Source organism: Thalassophryne amazonica, chromosome 14, assembly GCF_902500255.1.
Source record: "Thalassophryne amazonica chromosome 14, fThaAma1.1, whole genome shotgun sequence".
Lineage (NCBI taxonomy): Eukaryota > Metazoa > Chordata > Actinopteri > Batrachoidiformes > Batrachoididae > Thalassophryne > Thalassophryne amazonica.
Genome location: NC_047116.1, coordinates 9,435,823 through 9,449,527, shown reverse-complemented (window position 1 = coordinate 9,449,527; position 13,705 = coordinate 9,435,823). Strand labels below are relative to the sequence as shown.

General features: G+C 42.1%; 1 pseudogene; it reads left to right on the top strand.

The window, feature by feature from the left end:
- The first annotated feature begins 1,417 nt into the window (after positions 1–1,417).
- Positions 1,418–3,526, top strand: LOC117524782 (annotated as a pseudogene).
- Positions 3,527–13,705: the final 10,179 nt, after the last annotated feature.

The following is a 13,705-nucleotide window of genomic DNA, read 5'->3' as shown; positions in this document are numbered from 1 at the left end:
AACGACCGATCCAGTAGGGATGTGAATTGTACAACAACTCACGATTCAATTCGACTCCGATTCTTGGGGTGACGATTCGATTCAGAATCGATTTTCGATTCAAAGAGCTCTGAGAAATAGTTATATCACTTAAAAAATGTTTATGTTTAAGAAAATGCAGCTTTACAGGGTTAATCAAGTGATTCTAGATGTAAATTTACTTATCTGCTTTGCTCGTTCAGAGTTGGCTGGCAGTTTAGCGAAGCGCTGGTCAGTAGTCGGCAGATACCGCTGCTCCCCTCTTTTAGCTCTGGCTGATGGCCGTCGCATGTGGGCTTGCGGATTTGAAGTGTTTCCAAAGTACTTGACTTTCATTTTGCAGATTTTGCACACTGCATAAGTCGTGTCAAGCTCCTTCTTACGCAGCAAATAATAAAATCCAAAATGCGCCCAAACATTTGCCTTCAAGCAAAGATGGTGCTGGCTGAATTAGCTCTTCGTCTGCCATGCTAAGCTGCAGCTCACGAATGTTTGAAGCACGCCGGACCCTCTCCTCGCGGGGACGCTGTAGTACGGAAGCCGTTGCCTGACAAACAGTACACACAGCGAGTAAGCAAGAAAATGTTTGATTCCTTGGACATTTTAGATTGATTCAGAATCGTAATAAATAATAATGCGATTCAGATGTGAATCGATTTTTTTCCGGCACCCCTACCATCCATGCAAGTTTGTTCATTGTCGTAATTACTAATTGATGAACAATAGCATTTTCAGAAAGCAGAGGCTAATGTATTAGCAAAGGCGTATATACAGTCTTTGAAGAAGTAGCAGAAATTACATTCTTTGATTAACTTTTTATTGATGTGTTGTCACATCAGGAATAGCACACCAATCAGCTCTCATGCATCATATGAACAGACCCAAATCTCATAAGCATAAATTCACACAGCAAATGCTCAGATCTGTGTGGTATAAACAAGCAAACAAATAAGAAATATCTCTTTAGCCAGTAATGTTAATGGAACTTTTAAGTAATTGAAACATTTGACATTCTTCAGCTGAGACTTTTGATATGTTTTGGGCAGTGGTGGGCACAGTTCAGCTAAACCGATAGCAGATAATTATTGAAGCTAATGTTTTTGCAAGCGGATTAGGTTTTCAGATAAGTTTTAAAACCATCATCGTACCAGTTATCTTCCAATAAATTTATTTCAGATAACTTTCAGTCCAATAACATTTTGTTTGCTGGTAAAGTGAGCAAAGTTTAACAGAAAGATACAAAAATCCAGAGGGAGATGATGATACATCAGAATGAGAGAGGACGGACATTGATTCCTATTGTCCATCAGAGACTGAAGGGAGGAGAGATGAAGAGATAAATCCTCTGTACCACAGAGATTTGGTCAGAAAGCTGCTGGAGCTCACTCCAGCTCTGATGATGGAGATCCAGGATGGAGCAGAGGTCTGCTTTCCAGAACTCCTAAATACCTCCTGCAGGAAGCCCACAGATTCTCAGGGTCTAATCATGGTGCAGATTGTTCTGTTTTCCATCTCAGTGCTCATGGTGGTTCTTAACCTGCTGGTCATCATCACAGTCTCACACTTCAGGCACAGAAAAAAACACATTTCAAAAGAAACTATAAGGATTTAAGATGAAGAACAACCTCTGGGTTTTATTATTTAAGTAACTGATTTTAGTGTTGTGCATTTGGAATGTTTATCAAGGATCAAGGATCAAGGAAATTTTATTGTCATATGCACAGAACAGAAGAACTTTCCTGCACAATGAAATGTGGCTACTGCATTTAACCCATCCTATTTGCCAGTAGGAGCAGAGGTCGCCATTAGGCGCCCGGGGACCAGCTCCAGATGTACATCCCTGCCTTGGTCAACAGCAGGGCTGAGCAAACCAACACCGACCCATAACAAACAACACACATAATACACACACATAGGCCGGCCCGGTACATAAAACATATATATGAAGCAAAACACGAGGGAAAAGGAGAAGAAAAAAAACCCTCATAGCCGCTGCATTACACAGCAGCAATGAGGGAAAAAAAATCCCATCAGCACAAAAAACAATAATCACAGAGACAAAACAAGGACACAGGACGACAACCAAGATTTGAAAGGACCAGTTTATCAGAACACTCCGGAAGGCAGCCAGTTTCGGCGCCGTCGACGGCCTTGTTCGACAGTCTGGGGGGGAAGGGAACAGCCCTGCGCAGGCTGAGAAAGTCGAATCAATCATATAGGGCAGCTTGGAACGACCAATCAAAGCTGCTTCCACTTTCTTGATTTTCCGGTAAACCAGCAAGTGCCCCGCTCCACACATCAGAAAGCCGGTCACCACCAAGCCGAATATGTACACATCTTCAACGTCCTCCACAGAAAGCATGTAAAGGCACATGACCTGCCATCTCCTCCACGGGTCCATCATGTAACCCATCACATGCGTCCCAGCAGGACAGGTCGGGTCCTCCGCTCCCGAAGATCTTGTAGAAAAAATAGTGTCAATTGCGTTCAGAGACCACTTTAACAGATCCATTTTTGTCGTTTCCAGAAGAGCAAAGCTGCAGCCTCACAGACAACACGCCACAAAAGCAGGAAAGATAAGGAGGGAGGGAGAAGAGAAAAGTGCGTCCGTCTCGGTCGAGTGCAAGCTGGCAAAAAAAATTTATTGTAATAATTTCATGTCATAATATGTCTTATCAAGCTTTTCCTGTTGTCTCCAGGCAGCTTCACGTCCCCTCCAACCTCCTCCTCCTCTCTCTGGCTGTCTCAGACTTCCTCGTGGGTCTTGTGCTGTGAAATCTTAAGACAAATGTTCTGCTGGTTTCTCGGTGACCACGTGTGTTCATTGTATCGCTCTGCGTCGTTCATCGTAACCTCTACCTCAGTAGGAAACATGGTGCTCATCTCCATCGACCGTTACATTGCTGTCTGTCACCCTCTGCATTATCAAACCAGAGTCACTGTGAGGAGAGCCTCACTGTGTATTTATGTGTGTTGGTCCTGTTCTGTTTTATATGGTTGTCTCCTTGTCATAGAAGATCTGAGTGAACCCGGCAGGTTTAACATTTGTTATGGAGAGTGTGTCTTTGTCATCAACTACATTCAGGGAACTATTGACCTTATTTTGGTCTTTATTCTTCCTATTACTGTCATCGTAGTTCTGTATGGGAGGGTGTTTGTGGTGGCTGTGTCTCAGGCTCGGGCCGTGCGCTGTCATGTTACAGCCGTCACACACAAACAATCAGTGAACGTACATGTGAAGAAATCTGAGATGAAAGCAGCCAAGACTCTTGGTGTCGTTATAGTTGTTTTCCTCCTCACCTTGTTTCCATATTACTGTTTCACTCTTGCAGTGGAAAGTTCAGTTAATGGTCCTGTTGCTTCCTTTGTTGTGTTTTTATACTATTTAAACTCCTGTCTAAACCCTGTGATCTATGCATTATTCTACCCGTGGTTTAGAAAAGCCATTAAACTCATTATTACGTGTCAGATTCTGTAGCCGGACTCCTGTGATGCCAACATACTGTAGGTTGTTTCAGGTTGCTGTAATTTCCCCTCTGATTTTTTTCAGGCCCAGTGGTACTCAGCGAAAAAACTCAAATGTGAGAAGTATTAGGCTTAGGGTTTAAAAAAAAAAACTTCCCTCAAAAGCCCCTTTTCAGTAACTTTACTCTTCCCCAAGTGTGTTGACTCTGAGCATTCTAGCAAAAAAAACAAAACAAAACAAAACAAGTTTTGTCTCTTTGGTTGTCTCAATTTACATTGTGCTACGACATTAAAATTTAGTGGTGAATTATGAAAACATATATACTGCCATTTATTTTGATATTTTTAAATGCAAAGTCAGAACCCATGTTTAAAATTTAGCATTTAAAATATAGCATTTTTCCAATTTGGAATCATTGAAGCTGCTGTTTTGCTTTGCAGACTTTCTCTGCTTCTGCTCCCCCAGCTGACCCCCACACCCCCACATATCAGATTGTGCTTTTCAGTGTGGTCTAATCTTTGAAATAAACAATTCCAAAAATTTTAATGGTAGAACCGCCAGATAGCATGGTGTGAGCGTATTGTGCAGCCAGCATTCAGAATAGCTTTTTTTCTCCAAATATCTACAAGAATACAAGGAATTAGACTCCAGTTTGAGCTGCACTGTCTCTGTACGGCATGTATAAATATACACTGAACACTGAATAATTCACAGTAAAAATGTGGGAATAAAATAAAATGTGTAAAAAATGTGTTACGATTGGGTTCAGGGTTAGACCGACCCGGAATTTAAACTGGACCCAAACGCAAGGAAGCAGGAAGGAAAAGAATGAATAACTGAAGATTTATTAACACTTGACCCAAAACAACAAAATAATGTAATCAGGCGGTCTGTTGAGTGGAGGACACGGCCCACTCCAGGCGATGGAACCAGGAAGCCACAGCGGAGACTGGACCAGAGAGGAGCCAGCACAGGTGGCCGCAGCGGAGCTGAGGTTGTGAGGAGGAGGAGAAACTGAGGTGAGTCCAAAGCACTTCGCAATGCAGACAGTTTTTTATAAGATTGTTCAAGATCAGATTACACAGCACAATACTTCCAGGCTGAGTTTATGATCAGAAACTTCACTGGCAGGTGCAGAGCAGAGAAAATTCCAGAGGCAAGCTGCAGGTGGAAGCTGATCATACAAATTGGCATAGAAGCTCAAACAGGGAGGCGCGAGGGAACGCCAAAGTTGCAGGTTCTATTGCCGGAAATAGAGAACCTGCAGGAAGATTTCTGTCTGACGGCTGAACAAAAGCAGAAGGTTGTTAGATAGATTCCGTAGTGCGTTCATTCATTCACTCAGTCAGTGAATCAGTCACTGAATTGGGTTCAGTAGTGAATCAATCAGGTCTCTGGTGAAGATGAGCTGCATCACCAAGCTTTAAATACAGCAGCTGCTGATCAGGTGGAAATGACCTGCAGGTGAGGTCTCCAGGTGCTCAGCTCCACTTGCATGCCACCTGGTGGGAAATAAAGAAAACACAAGCCAGACAAACAGCTCAGACTATGACAAAATGTGTGCAAAGGACAAACAGACAAACAGAATGAAGTTAAGTTGTACATGAGGTACATGAATTAGCAAGTTTTTTGGCAGGTTAATTTGTTCATCAGTGTAATGGCTTGTGGAAAGAAACTTCCTGTGTCTGGTTGTTCTGACATACAGAGCTCTGTAACATCGACCAGAGGGAGGAGTTTAAACACTGTGTGTCCAGAGTGTGAGGCATCTGTAGAGATGGTACCAGCTCACTTCCTGGTCCTGGACCGGTATAAGTCCTGGATGGTGGGCAGGCTGGCTCCAGTGATTTTTGTTGTTGTTGTTGTTGTTTTCTTCAGACCTGACAGTTCATTAAAGTCTGTGTCTGTCATGTTTGGAGGCAGAGGGAAACCAAACAGAGATGGAGATGTACAGGACAGACTGGATGATGGTTGTGTAGAAGATGATGAGCAGTTGAAATTCCTGAGCTGTCTGATGAAGTACATCCTCTGCTGTACCTTTTTCTGATGGAGTCTATGTGGGAGGTCCACTTCAGGTCTTGGGAGATGGTGGATCCCAGGAACCAGAACGTGTCAACATTAGGCACAGTGTTGTTGAGGATGGAGGGCAGGGGCCATTGATGGTGGGTTTCTCTTGAAGTCCACTATCATCTCCACAGTCTTGATTGGGTCTGACCACACCAGAAGACCAACTGTTTCACCTACTGTCTGTATGCAGCCTCATCACCATCCTGGATGAGACCAATGATGGTGGGTTCATCCACAAATTTCAGGAGTTTAACAGAGTGGTTCTCTGAGGTGCAGTCGTTTATATAGAGGGAGAAGAGCAGTGGGGAGAGCACACACCCCTGAGGGGTGCCAGTGCTGATTGTCTGTGTGCTGGAATCTGATGCTCCCCAGCCTCACCAGCTGTGTTCTGTCCATCGGGGAGTTTAGGCAGCAGGGTGGCTTAGTGGTTAGCACTGTTGTCTCACAGCAAGAAGGTCATGGGATCGATTCCCACCTGTGGCTTTTCTGTGTGAAGTTTGCATGTTCTCCCCGTGTTTGAGTGGGTTCTCTCCGGGCGCTCCGGCTTCTTCGCACAACGAAAGACATGCAGGTTTGGTGGATTGGAAACTTTAGCATTGTCCAGGTCTCCCTTGTAAAAGAGATCTCAATCTCAGTTGGACTAACCTGGTTAAATAAAGGTTAAATAAATCAAAATTTGAGATCCATTGACAGGTGGGAGCTGGCACAGAGAGGTTGGAGAGTTTTTTGTGTAGAATGTTGGGGATGATGCTATTGAATACCGAGCTGAAGTCCACGAACAGGATCCTCACGTACGTCCCTGCAGAGTCCAGGTGCTGCACTCTCATGTTGACTGCATCCAGGGGGTCCAGCAGGGGTCCTGTGATGCCCCTCAGGTGGCTCAACACCAACTATTGAAAAGACTTCATGACTACAGATGTCAGAGCAATGGGCTTGTAGTTATTTAGTCCTATTTCGTCCTATAAATAAATAAATATTATGAAAGGTTTCTTTGGGACTGGGATAATAATGGAGCGTTTGAAGCAGGAAGGGACCTCGCACAGCTCCAGAGATCTGTTGAAGATCCAGGTGAAGATGGGCACCAGCTGGTCAGCACCTGCTCTCAGACATGATGGGGAGACACCATCAGGTCCTGGGGCCTTTTTGATCTTTTATTTGCGAAAGTGTTGGCACACATCCTCTTCACAGATTATTTGTGTGGGTAGTGTGGGAGGGGGAAGTAGTTAAGTTGATAGAACTAATATTTTTGCAGGAATTAGGGATATTACATAACAACAGTGAACAATGGACATTGATATCACCATTAATCAGCCCCTGGTAACCAGATAAGCTGACATTGCATGTTTATCACACATGATCATGTGTTCAGTCTCAAAAAATAAATATAGAAAAATAGTGAAAAAAAATTGTGCCTTGTACAACATTAATGGAAGGAGCTAGTCTGCTTTGTCTGAGCATGACCCCGTCAGATCTCAGAAGCAAAACAGTGTGGGACCTGGTTAGCACTTGGATGGGAGACCTCTTCAGAACACCAGGGACTGTGTGTGTTTCTCCAGGTAGAATTGGAGTTGCATCAGAAAGGGCATCCAGCATAAAACTTTTGCCAAATACCAATGCGGATCTGGCTGTATCTGCTGTGGTGACCCCGAACAAACCCGAACAGCTGAAAGGACAACAACATTAAAACTTGTGTGTTCTCTTGAGTGTGGTGTTTGTGTTATAAATAAATAATTCGGCAATTAAATTCATTTTTATTGTTGATAAAATACAGCCACGACCTCAGTACAGCCAGGAACTCAATCCCTGATATGTGCGAACACTTTGTCATCACCACTGAGGAGGTCCTTACAGACCCATCAAGCACCACTAAGATGAGATGGAATCACATTCCCAAAATCCATCATGGACACCTTTGGCAAGAGGGAGAGACAGAGCCCAGACTGGTTTGAAGCAGGAATTGCATAGCTTAAGCCAGCATCATCAGATTTGACAAGAACCAAGGAAATCGCAGTGACTGCAACAATTACCGCAGAATATCACTCCTCAGTACTATCAGAAGTGCCTTGGTCCAGGGATCATTGAATAGACTGGTGCCACTTGCAGAATGTATGATATGAGGCACAGTGTGGATTCAGAGCTGGAAAATCAGAAATCTACAATGTAGATTGCTGATCTACATGATCCTTTTTCTGAGGCAGCTGCAAGAGAAGTGCCATGAGCAAAGGCAACCATTATACATTGCCTTCATTGATCTGTATCACGGTTTGAATATTTGTCTGGTTTTCTGTTTTATTTTCTTTAGTTTATTTTGTTACTTTTCTGTTTTGCTGTGTTTTGTTTTTCTGTGTGTTCTTTCTCTTGCTGGGTTTTTCTGCTTGGGTCATGATCTCTCTTGTCTGTCTCTTGGTAATGAGTGTTTCCCTTTCTTTTTCTGGTGCTTTCCATGCACACCTGTTGCTGGTTTGCTGATTATCACCTGGGGTTATATAAGCTCACTGGGTGTGTTTGCAAGTCGCCAGTTTGTTGTGCCTTGTGCCTGCATTCCAGCTCTGTACCTGGGTTCCATAGTCCTGCCTGTCTCCTTGTGTGTTCCTGACCTCCAGCTTGTTGCCACGACCACGCCAATTGCCTGATGCTTTTTGTACTGCTGCTTTTTCTTGACTGCGCTACTCATGTACCGACCATTGCTATCAATCAACCAATCAATTTTTTTATATAGCGCCAAATCACAACAAACAGTTGCCCCAAGGCGCTTTATATTGCAAGGCAAGGCCATACAATAATTATGTAAAACCCCAACGGTCAAAACGACCCCCTGTGAGCAAGCACTTGGCTACAGTGGGAAGGAAAAACTCCCTTTTAACAGGAAGAAACCTCCAGCAGAACCAGGCTCAGGGAGGGGCAGTCTTCTGCTGGGACTGGTTGGGGCTGAGGGAGAGAACCAGGAAAAAGACATGCTGTGGAGGGGAGCAGAGATCGATCACTAATGATTAAATGCAGAGTGGTGCATACAGAGCAAAAAGAGAAAGAAACAGTGCATCATGGGAACCCCCCAGCAGTCTACGTCTATAGCAGCATAACTAAGGGATGGTTCAGGGTCACCTGATCCAGCCCTAACTATAAGCTTTAGCAAAAAGGAAAGTTTTAAGCCTAATCTTAAAAGTAGAGAGGGTGTCTGTCTCCCTGATCTGAATTGGGAGCTGGTTCCACAGGAGAGGAGCCTGAAAGCTGAAGGCTCTGCCTCCCATTCTACTCTTACAAACCCTAGGAACTACAAGTAAGCCTGCAGTCTGAGAGCGAAGCACTCTATTGGGGTGATATGGTACTACGAGGTCCCTAAGATAAGATGGGACCTGATTATTCAAAACCTTGTAAGTAAGAAGAAGAATTTTAAATTCTATTCTAGAATTAACAGGAAGCCAATGAAGAGAGGCCAATATGGGTGAGATATGCTCTCTCCTTCTAGTCCCCGTCAGTACTCTAGCTGCAGCATTTTGAATTAACTGAAGGCTTTTTAGGGAACTTTTAGGACAACCTGATAATAATGAATTACAATAGTCCAGCCTAGAGGAAATAAATGCATGAATTAGTTTTTCAGCATCACTCTGAGACAAGACCTTTCTGATTTTAGAGATATTGCGTAAATGCAAAAAAGCAGTCCTACATATTTGTTTAATATGCGCTTTGAATGACATATCCTGATCAAAAATGACTCCAAGATTTCTCACAGTATTACTAGAGGTCAGGGTAATGCCATCCAGAGTAAGGATCTGGTTAGACACCATGTTTCTAAGATTTGTGGGGCCAAGTACAATAACTTCAGTTTTATCTGAGTTTAAAAGCAGGAAATTAGAGGTCATCCATGTCTTTATGTCTGTAAGACAATCCTGCAGTTTAGCTAATTGGTGTGTGTCCTCTGGCTTCATGGATAGATAAAGCTGGGTATCATCTGCGTAACAATGAAAATTTAAGCAATACCGTCTAATAGTACTGCCTAAGGGAAGCATGTATAAAGTGAATAAAATTGGTCCTAGCACAGAACCTTGTGGAACTCCATAATTAACTTTAGTCTGTGAAGAAGATTCCCCATTTACATGAACAAATTGTAATCTATTAGACAAATATGATTCAAACCACCGCAGCGCAGTGCCTTTAATACCTATGGCATGCTCTAATCTCTGTAATAAAATTTTATGGTCAACTGTATCAAAAGCAGCACTGAGGTCTAACAGAACAAGCACAGAGATGAGTCCACTGTCCGAGGCCATAAGAAGATCATTTGTAACCTTCACTAATGCTGTTTCTGTACTATGATGAATTCTAAAACCTGACTGAAACTCTTCAAATAGACCATTCCTCTGCAGATGATCAGTTAGCTGTTTTACAACTACCCTTTCAAGAATTTTTGAGAGAAAAGGAAGGTTGGAGATTGGCCTATAATTAGGTAAGATAGCTGGGTCAAGTGATGGCTTTTTAAGTAATGGTTTAATTACTGCCACCTTAAAAGCCTGTGGTACATAGCCAACTAACAAAGATAGATTGATCATATTTAAGATCGAAGCATTAAATAATGGTAGGGCTTCCTTGAGCAGCCTGGTAGGAATGGGGTCTAATAAACATGTTGATGGTTTGGATGAAGTAACTAATGAAAATAACTCAGACAGAACAATCGGAGAGAAAGAGTCTAACCAAATACCGGCATCACTGAAAGCAGCCAAAGATAACGATACGTCTTTGGGATGGTTATGAGTAATTTTTTCTCCAATAGTTAAAATTTTGTTAGCAAAGAAAGTCATGAAGTCATTACTAGTTAAAGTTAATGGAATACTCAGCTCAATAGAGCTCTGACTCTTTGTCAGCCTGGCTACAGTGCTGAAAAGAAACCTGGGGTTGTTCTTATTTTCTTCAATTAGTGATGAGTAGAAAGATGTCCTAGCTTTACGGAGGGCTATCCACTCAAGTAAAGCCTTTTGCAACCATAGCTGTCTGTTCGAGCCGTGCATTTGTGTGCAGCAATTCCTGACCATCCAGCCTGATATTCTGACCCATTATTTTCAATGAGACGTGCATGTCAAAAACCAAGCTAGTGCAATGCTCCGCCGGGAGTGCACCTTGCCACTTGTCATCAGGCCACTGCAGCCAAAGTTCAACCCAATCCAACTTTCATGGCTGCGCACTGTGACTGTAGTTTCACGCATCCAATAGACACAAGGCAACAGGCCAAAACATGTAAGAGGACAAAGTGCAGAAATGTTTCACACAACTGTTAATTTATAGTTTTCTGAAGAAAATCTTTTCAAATGTTTTTTTTTTACCTCAAGATTAATTTCTGAATACAGTACATTTTGAAGCTAGAACAAAATTCTTAGAAAACTTTTAATTAAAATAGTTTTAAGTTTAAAATAGTTTTAAGTTTAAGTTTAAAAAAGATTCTTTCAAAATCTTTGTTCATCTGTAAATTAATACCATAAGTTACCTGTTGTTGTTTCAGATTAGATCATTTCTTGATTAACATTCTAATGAAACTTGGACATTTATTTTTAGACAAATAAAATACCATGAAAAGTAATGTGTACATTTTTAAGTCTGGTAGATTCATTCATTCATTTTGCATTTCAATCAGGAAAAAAGACACCTTAAATAAATATAAATATTTATTATAAACACAACAGGAGATGATGTAATAATGACTGCGTGTCTGCTAATTGGGATTTCGAATTGTGACATAAACCTCATGATGAAATCCTTTTTTAATTTAGTAATTTCAACATTTAATTATGTCCTAATTGACTATGAGCTTCCTTTTAATGGTGTAATCAGGACAGACAGAGTATGAATTTGACTATTCATGTGATTGTGAATGTTTTGAAATTATGCACAGTGAGGGTGTGGCTTCTTCTACCTGTGCAAGTGTCTTATTGCCTGAACTTTGACTTCATGGACACGTGTAATAATTCATTCATTTAATGTTAAAATATAAAAGGAAACAGCTTTTTCAAATAATAAAATGGCTTCTTTTTAAAGAGCCTTTAGAAGTGTAGCACCAGGTGTGAGTTTTCAGAGATGACAGGTGAGCTGGACTTTCAGGACATTTAACCATCTGAAGGTCTCCTCTGCAGCTTCAACCTTGGTGGAGTTTTTAAAGACATAGTAGAGAAGCTTGAATCTTCGACTGGACTGGGTTGCTTGACGCCAGTCGAAGATTCAAGCTTCTCTACTATGGAAACCACCTGGACAACTGCCTTCACAGAAACATTTTTGAAGACACTTTCCTCACATTTTGAAGACACTTTCCTCACATCTCTTTTTCTGTCTGGACTTCAGGCTTTGGTGTTCAGCTCCATCACTGGAAGTTCTGAAGTGCATTTGTATTTGCACAGTAAATGTTGAAATGTTTGTGATGTGGAACACAAGAAACACAATACAGTAAAATAAATAAATAAAGTTATTTAAAGTTGAGTAATAATTTAAAAACTGTGTAGCTTTTTTGGTAAAAATAAAAAAGATTGAACAATTTACAAATATAAAACATTCACTCAGCTCAACTGAGTGACTCACTAAAGCAGCTAAAGGCTAAGCTAATGTTAGCCGATCATAAAACTTCAGCGGTGCACTATGTCAAGTTTTATTTTTAATTACTCTCACCTCAAACAAATTTGCAGAAGCTCCGTTGGTCAAACTGGGTGTTTGTATATGTCCAAAAGTGAGGAATTTCAGATTCAGTGGGAGTGCTCCTGGTCTGAACAGCGGCTGCTGTGTGTGCCTCTGGCCGGTGTTGCGGTGTGATCAGCAGTGCGGCCGTTCTGCACACGCTAATCACGCACCCAAAAAAAAAAAATCAAGCTCCTGAAAAATCATAATAGGCTACTAGTAACGACATATGTAAAATTTGTGTAAAGCATGTTAATAGGTATAAGCAATATAAAAGTAATAGAAGTAGGAAGCGCCATGGGCAGCCTCTGTGCATGTGTCACCGCTTGCATTACAGCAGAAAGGAGGGAGTTTTCCACTGACAAAAAAGGCTGCGCGCTTCGGCGCTGTGCTACAGACAAGAGGAGAAGCCATGCGGGGCTCCTCTTGTCTCGGCGCTGGGCTGCAGACAAGAGGAGCCCCACACTGTGCGGTGCAACTCTTGTCTTCTCCCAGCCTGGGAGAACCGCGTGCACGGACTGAATGATTTTTTTCTTTTTATTATTCTTGTTTGGACTGTGTGAGACAAGATGGACGACACTTTTAAGAGTCCTCTGAGACATAAGAGGAGAGACAGAATCCAGACCGGTTCAAGGCATACTCTAAAAAATGAACCACTGCCTCAATGAGAGAATGATGCAACAATTTAAAGAGATTTTTTTTTAAGTTATTTCAACTTAACTAAAGTAATTTCAACTTAATTAGAAAAGTCTTGTGGCATTAATTCAGCTGAAGGTTGAAATAATTTAAAGGCGCCTTCACACATAACGCGAATGAGGCCGAAAGGTGCACGAAGGAGGAATACTGCGGGGGATCAATGAATGATTTCATGCATTCAAAACCAATTTTCAATCACTAGTAGCTGCACAGTCAGAGCTCCAGGCACGCATGGCTAATCAGGAATTAGCAGCTAGCAATCTTGATGCCCACACAAGTGAATTGGAAGCTAAGTACGCTGATCTCATAAAGCATAATAGCCAGCTCCAAGCCAAAGTTCTCGATATGGAAGCCCGTTCCCCGTGGCACAATATTAAGATAGCCCGGATTCCAGAGGGAGAAGAGGAAGGTAAACCCACTAAATTCATCTCCACATTAATCCCTGAGTTGCTTGGAAATGACTTATTCCCACAACCGATAAAAGTTGACCGTGCACACCGTGCACTCCAGCTAAAGCCAGCCATCGGAGCCAAGCCACGCACCATCCTAGCACACATTCATCACTTCCAGGTTAGGGAACAAATTCAGCACCATGGAAGACTATGACCCATAGAATATAAAGGTAACAAAGTCCTCATGTTTCCAGATTATATTAACGAAGTGATGACACAGCGCCGTGCGTTCTGAGAGGTGATGCAGACTCTGTGCAACAGAGGGATCAAACATTCGCTGCGATACCTGGCTAGGCACCGTCAGGTCACAAAAGTGTTGTCCCATATGAATCCCATATAAACCCCATATGACGTCGTG